Source organism: Rhinoderma darwinii, unplaced genomic scaffold (genome assembly GCF_050947455.1).
Source record: "Rhinoderma darwinii isolate aRhiDar2 unplaced genomic scaffold, aRhiDar2.hap1 Scaffold_2328, whole genome shotgun sequence".
Lineage (NCBI taxonomy): Eukaryota > Metazoa > Chordata > Amphibia > Anura > Rhinodermatidae > Rhinoderma > Rhinoderma darwinii.
Window position 1 is genome coordinate 44,274 of NW_027462632.1, and position 9,083 is coordinate 53,356.

The 9,083-nt window shown below is 47.8% G+C and overlaps 6 non-coding genes across 6 annotated transcripts; all 6 read left to right on the forward strand.

Annotated features, from left to right (window-relative positions):
* The first annotated feature begins 632 nt into the window (after positions 1-632).
* On the forward strand, positions 633-823 carry LOC142702488 (U2 spliceosomal RNA). Its single transcript, XR_012867152.1, has one exon. It is a non-coding gene; the product is annotated as a U2 spliceosomal RNA (small nuclear RNA).
* Positions 824-2,167: 1,344 nt separating this feature from the next.
* On the forward strand, positions 2,168-2,358 carry LOC142702489 (U2 spliceosomal RNA). The gene has a single exon (XR_012867153.1). It is a non-coding gene; the product is annotated as a U2 spliceosomal RNA (small nuclear RNA).
* A 1,340-nt stretch (positions 2,359-3,698) lies between these two features.
* On the forward strand, positions 3,699-3,889 carry LOC142702490 (U2 spliceosomal RNA). The gene has a single exon (XR_012867154.1). It is a non-coding gene; the product is annotated as a U2 spliceosomal RNA (small nuclear RNA).
* Positions 3,890-5,231: 1,342 nt separating this feature from the next.
* On the forward strand, positions 5,232-5,422 carry LOC142702491 (U2 spliceosomal RNA). Its single transcript, XR_012867155.1, has one exon. It is a non-coding gene; the product is annotated as a U2 spliceosomal RNA (small nuclear RNA).
* A 1,342-nt stretch (positions 5,423-6,764) lies between these two features.
* Positions 6,765-6,955, forward strand: LOC142702493 (U2 spliceosomal RNA). The gene has a single exon (XR_012867156.1). It is a non-coding gene; the product is annotated as a U2 spliceosomal RNA (small nuclear RNA).
* A 1,344-nt stretch (positions 6,956-8,299) lies between these two features.
* On the forward strand, positions 8,300-8,490 carry LOC142702494 (U2 spliceosomal RNA). Its single transcript, XR_012867157.1, has one exon. It is a non-coding gene; the product is annotated as a U2 spliceosomal RNA (small nuclear RNA).
* Positions 8,491-9,083: the final 593 nt, after the last annotated feature.

Sequence of the window (9,083 nt, forward strand, 5' to 3'; positions counted from 1 at the left end):
GTCTCCCTCTTGTGGCCTCCTGGAGGCAAATAAATGTGCAAAAAAAAGACAGCCTGGCGGCCGGCTGTTGCAGTGTTGCCCTCTCAGGCAACACTGAGTGACTGACTGAGCCGCACCGTCTTATATAAAGTTCAGACGGAACTTTGCACGTGTCATAGTGGAGCCCTCAGGATTCCAGAGCCAGCTTTCTGACATCATAATGGGGCCTGCCTCAGAGATAGATAAAAGCCTGGGCCCAGGCAGTGTTGGTCAGTGCTGCTCAGCAGGCAGCACTGGACTGGACTGGACTGGATTACAGCTGATACAAGGTGTGAAGGAACAAGGGGTGGCTGTGGGCATGCACTTGCTGCCGCTGCCAGTGTTTATCTGCATGGCAGGAGGGCATTTGGGCGTTGCCAGGAAGGCGTTTTTATGTAGATTCCTCCTCTTTCAGCACTGCATTGTGGTGCAAGCAAAAGAAGCAAATTAGCTTCCTCTCCGGCCTTTATTCACCTCCCTCCCGCTTAGTAGCTGTAAATGTGTGTGAGCCTGCAGGGCCCCATGGAATTGCCTAGGAGTAGGCTGAATCAATCGCTGCAAGGGGTGAACAGCAGTATGGGACAGGCTCGGGCAAGGCAAGGGCCGCTCGGGTTATCGCTTCTCGGCCTTTTGGCTAAGATCAAGTGTAGTATCTGTTCTTATCAGTTTAATATCTGATACGTCCCCTATCTGGGGACCATATATTAAATGGATTTTTAGAACAGGGAGATGGAAATAGAGCTTGCTCTGTCCACTCCACGCATTGACCTGGTATTGCAGTATTTCCAGGACCGGTGCACCCTTCCCTTATGTGTTGACTAAAATCAGATTCCAAAAGTGCTATTTGTGTTTGCTATTGTTTTTGTCTTTCTGATGGGATCTCCCCTTTTAATCCCATTATTTCAACACCTGTTGGACAATGCATTTGTACAGTCATGTGTGATAATGAGCTCATTTATTAAATGCAATTAATTAATACATTGCCACCTCTTGTTGTGTGTGTGTGTGTGTGTGTGTGTGTGTGTGTGTGTGTGTGTGTGTGTGTGTGTGTGTGTGTGTGTGTGTGTGTCTTCTGTGTTTCTGTGTTTCCGGCATTTCACATTGGAACAGCTCATTCACCTTCCTTGTCTTCTCTCCGCCCTCCCTTTTAGGTAGGTTAAAGAGCTGCACCTGAGCCAGCCACTGATTGATTGATGCAGCACCACAGTCAAATAGTGGAGTGGAGTAGGGGGAACAGCAAACAGCCATTAAAGCAGCCCGCCCGCCACAATGGACCTACCTGTGTACACTAGATGGATGTGATGGAATGTACTGTCGTCCCTACATTTCCAAGAAGAAGTAAGAATTGCAGTTGCAACAAACCCTTGCTTGCCTACAAAGAGAGCAGCAATTTGGATTTGTTACTATGTTACCTGGAAGAATAACAAACTGTGCAAGGATGGAGGTTGTAGGAGCAAAGAGAAGTTGTCTGTAAAGTTGGTGGATGCCTATTTTCCATTTTGCAGTCCCTTGTCTCCCTCTTGTGGCCTCCTGGAGGCAAATAAATGTGCAAAAAAAAGACAGCCTGGCGGCCGGCTGTTGCAGTGTTGCCCTCTCAGGCAACACTGAGTGACTGACTGAGCCGCACCGTCTTATATAAAGTTCAGACGGAACTTTGCACGTGTCATAGTGGAGCCCTCAGGATTCCAGAGCCAGCTTTCTGACATCATAATGGGGCCTGCCTCAGAGATAGATAAAAGCCTGGGCCCAGGCAGTGTTGGTCAGTGCTGCTCAGCAGGCAGCACTGGACTGGACTGGACTGGATTACAGCTGATACAAGGTGTGAAGGAACAAGGGGTGGCTGTGGGCATGCACTTGCTGCCGCTGCCAGTGTTTATCTGCATGGCAGGAGGGCATTTGGGCGTTGCCAGGAAGGCGTTTTTATGTAGATTCCTCCTCTTTCAGCACTGCATTGTGGTGCAAGCAAAAGAAGCAAATCCTGTGTAGCTTCCTCTCCGGCCTTTATTCACCTCCCTCCCGCTTAGTAGCTGTAAATGTGTGTGAGCCTGCAGGGCCCCATGGAATTGCCTAGGAGTAGGCTGAATCAATCGCTGCAAGGGGTGAACAGCAGTATGGGACAGGCTCGGGCAAGGCAAGGGCCGCTCGGGTTATCGCTTCTCGGCCTTTTGGCTAAGATCAAGTGTAGTATCTGTTCTTATCAGTTTAATATCTGATACGTCCCCTATCTGGGGACCATATATTAAATGGATTTTTAGAACAGGGAGATGGAAATAGAGCTTGCTCTGTCCACTCCACGCATTGACCTGGTATTGCAGTATTTCCAGGACCGGTGCACCCTTCCCTTATGTGTTGACTAAAATCAGATTCCAAAAGTGCTATTTGTGTTTGCTATTGTTTTTGTCTTTCTGATGGGATCTCCCCTTTTAATCCCATTATTTCAACACCTGTTGGACAATGCATTTGTACAGTCATGTGTGATAATGAGCTCATTTATTAAATGCAATTAATTAATACATTGCCACCTCTTGTTGTGTGTGTGTGTGTGTGTGTGTGTGTGTGTGTGTGTGTGTGTGTGTGTGTGTGTGTGTGTGTGTGTGTGTGTGTGTGTGTCTTCTGTGTTTCTGTGTTTCCGGCATTTCACATTGGAACAGCTCATTCACCTTCCTTGTCTTCTCTCCGCCCTCCCTTTTAGGTAGGTTAAAGAGCTGCACCTGAGCCAGCCACTGATTGATTGATGCAGCACCACAGTCAAATAGTGGAGTGGAGTAGGGGGAACAGCAAACAGCCATTAAAGCAGCCCGCCCGCCACAATGGACCTACCTGTGTACACTAGATGGATGTGATGGAATGTACTGTCGTCCCTACATTTCCAAGAAGAAGTAAGAATTGCAGTTGCAACAAACCCTTGCTTGCCTACAAAGAGAGCAGCAATTTGGATTTGTTACTATGTTACCTGGAAGAATAACAAACTGTGCAAGGATGGAGGTTGTAGGAGCAAAGAGAAGTTGTCTGTAAAGTTGGTGGATGCCTATTTTCCATTTTGCAGTCCCTTGTCTCCCTCTTGTGGCCTCCTGGAGGCAAATAAATGTGCAAAAAAAAGACAGCCTGGCGGCCGGCTGTTGCAGTGTTGCCCTCTCAGGCAACACTGAGTGACTGACTGAGCCGCACCGTCTTATATAAAGTTCAGACGGAACTTTGCACGTGTCATAGTGGAGCCCTCAGGATTCCAGAGCCAGCTTTCTGACATCATAATGGGGCCTGCCTCAGAGATAGATAAAAGCCTGGGCCCAGGCAGTGTTGGTCAGTGCTGCTCAGCAGGCAGCACTGGACTGGACTGGACTGGATTACAGCTGATACAAGGTGTGAAGGAACAAGGGGTGGCTGTGGGCATGCACTTGCTGCCGCTGCCAGTGTTTATCTGCATGGCAGGAGGGCATTTGGGAAGGCGTTTTTATGTAGATTCCTCCTCTTTCAGCACTGCATTGTGGTGCAAGCAAAAGAAGCAAATCCTGTGTAGCTTCCTCTCCGGCCTTTATTCACCTCCCTCCCGCTTAGTAGCTGTAAATGTGTGTGAGCCTGCAGGGCCCCATGGAATTGCCTAGGAGTAGGCTGAATCAATCGCTGCAAGGGGTGAACAGCAGTATGGGACAGGCTCGGGCAAGGCAAGGGCCGCTCGGGTTATCGCTTCTCGGCCTTTTGGCTAAGATCAAGTGTAGTATCTGTTCTTATCAGTTTAATATCTGATACGTCCCCTATCTGGGGACCATATATTAAATGGATTTTTAGAACAGGGAGATGGAAATAGAGCTTGCTCTGTCCACTCCACGCATTGACCTGGTATTGCAGTATTTCCAGGACCGGTGCACCCTTCCCTTATGTGTTGACTAAAATCAGATTCCAAAAGTGCTATTTGTGTTTGCTATTGTTTTTGTCTTTCTGATGGGATCTCCCCTTTTAATCCCATTATTTCAACACCTGTTGGACAATGCATTTGTACAGTCATGTGTGATAATGAGCTCATTTATTAAATGCAATTAATTAATACATTGCCACCTCTTGTTGTGTGTGTGTGTGTGTGTGTGTGTGTGTGTGTGTGTGTGTGTGTGTGTGTGTGTGTGTGTGTGTGTGTGTGTCTTCTGTGTTTCTGTGTTTCCGGCATTTCACATTGGAACAGCTCATTCACCTTCCTTGTCTTCTCTCCGCCCTCCCTTTTAGGTAGGTTAAAGAGCTGCACCTGAGCCAGCCACTGATTGATTGATGCAGCACCACAGTCAAATAGTGGAGTGGAGTAGGGGGAACAGCAAACAGCCATTAAAGCAGCCCGCCCGCCACAATGGACCTACCTGTGTACACTAGATGGATGTGATGGAATGTACTGTCGTCCCTACATTTCCAAGAAGAAGTAAGAATTGCAGTTGCAACAAACCCTTGCTTGCCTACAAAGAGAGCAGCAATTTGGATTTGTTACTATGTTACCTGGAAGAATAACAAACTGTGCAAGGATGGAGGTTGTAGGAGCAAAGAGAAGTTGTCTGTAAAGTTGGTGGATGCCTATTTTCCATTTTGCAGTCCCTTGTCTCCCTCTTGTGGCCTCCTGGAGGCAAATAAATGTGCAAAAAAAAGACAGCCTGGCGGCCGGCTGTTGCAGTGTTGCCCTCTCAGGCAACACTGAGTGACTGACTGAGCCGCACCGTCTTATATAAAGTTCAGACGGAACTTTGCACGTGTCATAGTGGAGCCCTCAGGATTCCAGAGCCAGCTTTCTGACATCATAATGGGGCCTGCCTCAGAGATAGATAAAAGCCTGGGCCCAGGCAGTGTTGGTCAGTGCTGCTCAGCAGGCAGCACTGGACTGGACTGGACTGGATTACAGCTGATACAAGGTGTGAAGGAACAAGGGGTGGCTGTGGGCATGCACTTGCTGCCGCTGCCAGTGTTTATCTGCATGGCAGGAGGGCATTTGGGCGTTGCCAGGAAGGCGTTTTTATGTAGATTCCTCCTCTTTCAGCACTGCATTGTGGTGCAAGCAAAAGAAGCAAATCCTGTGTAGCTTCCTCTCCGGCCTTTATTCACCTCCCTCCCGCTTAGTAGCTGTAAATGTGTGTGAGCCTGCAGGGCCCCATGGAATTGCCTAGGAGTAGGCTGAATCAATCGCTGCAAGGGGTGAACAGCAGTATGGGACAGGCTCGGGCAAGGCAAGGGCCGCTCGGGTTATCGCTTCTCGGCCTTTTGGCTAAGATCAAGTGTAGTATCTGTTCTTATCAGTTTAATATCTGATACGTCCCCTATCTGGGGACCATATATTAAATGGATTTTTAGAACAGGGAGATGGAAATAGAGCTTGCTCTGTCCACTCCACGCATTGACCTGGTATTGCAGTATTTCCAGGACCGGTGCACCCTTCCCTTATGTGTTGACTAAAATCAGATTCCAAAAGTGCTATTTGTGTTTGCTATTGTTTTTGTCTTTCTGATGGGATCTCCCCTTTTAATCCCATTATTTCAACACCTGTTGGACAATGCATTTGTACAGTCATGTGTGATAATGAGCTCATTTATTAAATGCAATTAATTAATACATTGCCACCTCTTGTTGTGTGTGTGTGTGTGTGTGTGTGTGTGTGTGTGTGTGTGTGTGTGTGTGTGTGTGTGTGTGTGTGTGTGTGTCTTCTGTGTTTCTGTGTTTCCGGCATTTCACATTGGAACAGCTCATTCACCTTCCTTGTCTTCTCTCCGCCCTCCCTTTTAGGTAGGTTAAAGAGCTGCACCTGAGCCAGCCACTGATTGATTGATGCAGCACCACAGTCAAATAGTGGAGTGGAGTAGGGGGAACAGCAAACAGCCATTAAAGCAGCCCGCCCGCCACAATGGACCTACCTGTGTACACTAGATGGATGTGATGGAATGTACTGTCGTCCCTACATTTCCAAGAAGAAGTAAGAATTGCAGTTGCAACAAACCCTTGCTTGCCTACAAAGAGAGCAGCAATTTGGATTTGTTACTATGTTACCTGGAAGAATAACAAACTGTGCAAGGATGGAGGTTGTAGGAGCAAAGAGAAGTTGTCTGTAAAGTTGGTGGATGCCTATTTTCCATTTTGCAGTCCCTTGTCTCCCTCTTGTGGCCTCCTGGAGGCAAATAAATGTGCAAAAAAAAGACAGCCTGGCGGCCGGCTGTTGCAGTGTTGCCCTCTCAGGCAACACTGAGTGACTGACTGAGCCGCACCGTCTTATATAAAGTTCAGACGGAACTTTGCACGTGTCATAGTGGAGCCCTCAGGATTCCAGAGCCAGCTTTCTGACATCATAATGGGGCCTGCCTCAGAGATAGATAAAAGCTGGGCCCAGGCAGTGTTGGTCAGTGCTGCTCAGCAGGCAGCACTGGACTGGACTGGACTGGATTACAGCTGATACAAGGTGTGAAGGAACAAGGGGGTGGCTGTGGGCATGCACTTGCTGCCGCTGCCAGTGTTTATCTGCATGGCAGGAGGGCATTTGGGCGTTGCCAGGAAGGCGTTTTTATGTAGATTCCTCCTCTTTCAGCACTGCATTGTGGTGCAAGCAAAAGAAGCAAATCCTGTGTAGCTTCCTCTCCGGCCTTTATTCACCTCCCTCCCGCTTAGTAGCTGTAAATGTGTGTGAGCCTGCAGGGCCCCATGGAATTGCCTAGGAGTAGGCTGAATCAATCGCTGCAAGGGGTGAACAGCAGTATGGGACAGGCTCGGGCAAGGCAAGGGCCGCTCGGGTTATCGCTTCTCGGCCTTTTGGCTAAGATCAAGTGTAGTATCTGTTCTTATCAGTTTAATATCTGATACGTCCCCTATCTGGGGACCATATATTAAATGGATTTTTAGAACAGGGAGATGGAAATAGAGCTTGCTCTGTCCACTCCACGCATTGACCTGGTATTGCAGTATTTCCAGGACCGGTGCACCCTTCCCTTATGTGTTGACTAAAATCAGATTCCAAAAGTGCTATTTGTGTTTGCTATTGTTTTTGTCTTTCTGATGGGATCTCCCCTTTTAATCCCATTATTTCAACACCTGTTGGACAATGCATTTGTACAGTCATGTGTGATAATGAGCTCATTTATTAAATGCAATTAATTAATACATTGCCACCTCTTGTTGTGTGTGTGTGTGTGTGTGTGTGTGTGTGTGTGTGTGTGTGTGTGTGTGTGTGTGTGTGTGTGTGTGTGTGTGTCTTCTGTGTTTCTGTGTTTCCGGCATTTCACATTGGAACAGCTCATTCACCTTCCTTGTCTTCTCTCCGCCCTCCCTTTTAGGTAGGTTAAAGAGCTGCACCTGAGCCAGCCACTGATTGATTGATGCAGCACCACAGTCAAATAGTGGAGTGGAGTAGGGGGAACAGCAAACAGCCATTAAAGCAGCCCGCCCGCCACAATGGACCTACCTGTGTACACTAGATGGATGTGATGGAATGTACTGTCGTCCCTACATTTCCAAGAAGAAGTAAGAATTGCAGTTGCAACAAACCCTTGCTTGCCTACAAAGAGAGCAGCAATTTGGATTTGTTACTATGTTACCTGGAAGAATAACAAACTGTGCAAGGATGGAGGTTGTAGGAGCAAAGAGAAGTTGTCTGTAAAGTTGGTGGATGCCTATTTTCCATTTTGCAGTCCCTTGTCTCCCTCTTGTGGCCTCCTGGAGGCAAATAAATGTGCAAAAAAAAGACAGCCTGGCGGCCGGCTGTTGCAGTGTTGCCCTCTCAGGCAACACTGAGTGACTGACTGAGCCGCACCGTCTTATATAAAGTTCAGACGGAACTTTGCACGTGTCATAGTGGAGCCCTCAGGATTCCAGAGCCAGCTTTCTGACATCATAATGGGGCCTGCCTCAGAGATAGATAAAAGCCTGGGCCCAGGCAGTGTTGGTCAGTGCTGCTCAGCAGGCAGCACTGGACTGGACTGGACTGGATTACAGCTGATACAAGGTGTGAAGGAACAAGGGGTGGCTGTGGGCATGCACTTGCTGCCGCTGCCAGTGTTTATCTGCATGGCAGGAGGGCATTTGGGCGTTGCCAGGAAGGCGTTTTTATGTAGATTCCTCCTCTTTCAGCACTGCATTGTGGTGCAAGCAAAAGAAGCAAATCCTGTGTAGCTTCCTCTCCGGCCTTTATTCACCTCCCTCCCGCTTAGTAGCTGTAAATGTGTGTGAGCCTGCAGGGCCCCATGGAATTGCCTAGGAGTAGGCTGAATCAATCGCTGCAAGGGGTGAACAGCAGTATGGGACAGGCTCGGGCAAGGCAAGGGCCGCTCGGGTTATCGCTTCTCGGCCTTTTGGCTAAGATCAAGTGTAGTATCTGTTCTTATCAGTTTAATATCTGATACGTCCCCTATCTGGGGACCATATATTAAATGGATTTTTAGAACAGGGAGATGGAAATAGAGCTTGCTCTGTCCACTCCACGCATTGACCTGGTATTGCAGTATTTCCAGGACCGGTGCACCCTTCCCTTATGTGTTGACTAAAATCAGATTCCAAAAGTGCTATTTGTGTTTGCTATTGTTTTTGTCTTTCTGATGGGATCTCCCCTTTTAATCCCATTATTTCAACACCTGTTGGACAATGCATTTGTACAGTCATGTGTGATAATGAGCTCATTTATTAAATGCAATTAATTAATACATTGCCACCTCTTGTTGTGTGTGTGTGTGTGTGTGTGTGTGTGTGTGTGTGTGTGTGTGTGTGTGTGTGTGTGTGTGTGTGTGTGTGTGTCTTCTGTGTTTCTGTGTTTCCGGCATTTCACATTGGAACAGCTCATTCACCTTCCTTGTCTTCTCTCCGCCCTCCCTTTTAGGTAGGTTAAAGAGCTGCACCTGAGCCAGCCACTGATTGATTGATGCAGCACCACAGTCAAATAGTGGAGTGGAGTAGGGGGAACAGCAAACAGCCATTAAAGCAGCCCGCCCGCCACAATGGACCTACCTGTGTACACTAGATGGATGTGATGGAATGTACTGTCGTCCCTACATTTCCAAGAAGAAGTAAGAATTGCAGTTGCAACAAACCCTTGCTTGCCTACAAAGAGAGCAGCAATTTGGATT